This window comes from Capsicum annuum, chromosome 3, assembly GCF_002878395.1.
Source record: "Capsicum annuum cultivar UCD-10X-F1 chromosome 3, UCD10Xv1.1, whole genome shotgun sequence".
NCBI classification, from domain to species: Eukaryota; Viridiplantae; Streptophyta; class Magnoliopsida; order Solanales; family Solanaceae; genus Capsicum; species Capsicum annuum.
The window spans coordinates 117,706,385-117,707,010 of NC_061113.1; the positions used below are offsets into that span (position 1 = coordinate 117,706,385).

Sequence of the window (626 nt, forward strand, 5' to 3'; positions counted from 1 at the left end):
CTGAACAAGGAGGTCGATGGGAATTAAAACAAAATATGGTTCAATTGTTAAAATCTGCGGGAGAATTTCAAGGACTTTCACATGTGGATCTGTAGCAGTATTTACGAACCTTCCTGGAGATAAGCGACACATATATTCCTGAAGATGTGAGTATTGATTATGTCAGATTAACACTCTTCCCTTTTTCTCTACTGGGGGAAGCAAAGAGATGGTTAATTGTTGAATCACACCAATCCATCCCTACATAGAAAGAATGTTCTCAAAGGTTCCTTATTCAATTTTTTCTATCGCAGAAAATGGCTCAATTAAGGAGTGAGATATTGGGTTTCAGATAGAAAGATGGAGAAAATCTCTACCAAGTTTGGGAGAGATTTAAGGTCATTCTCAGAAGTTGTCCTCATCACCATCAATCGAATGATATTTTGGTGCATATATTTATAGAAGGCCTTGAGTCTAATACAAAAATTCTCTTGGATTCAGCAGCAGGGGGTTAAGCTTTAGAGAAAACATATGAAGAATTATATACCTTGCTGAATCAAATTGTACAAGGTAATCCTGATTGGCATGCAGACTCGAGGAATGCTCCCAAGAAAGTTACAGGGGTTTTGGAGGTTGATCAGTTCACC

General features: G+C 37.9%; 1 non-coding gene across 1 annotated transcript; it reads right to left on the minus strand.

The window, feature by feature from the left end:
* Window positions 1–302: 302 nt before the first annotated feature.
* LOC124897523 lies at window positions 303–409 on the minus strand. Its single transcript, XR_007054235.1, has one exon. It is a non-coding gene; the product is annotated as a small nucleolar RNA R71 (small nucleolar RNA).
* Between the last annotated feature and the right edge of the window lie 217 nt (window positions 410–626).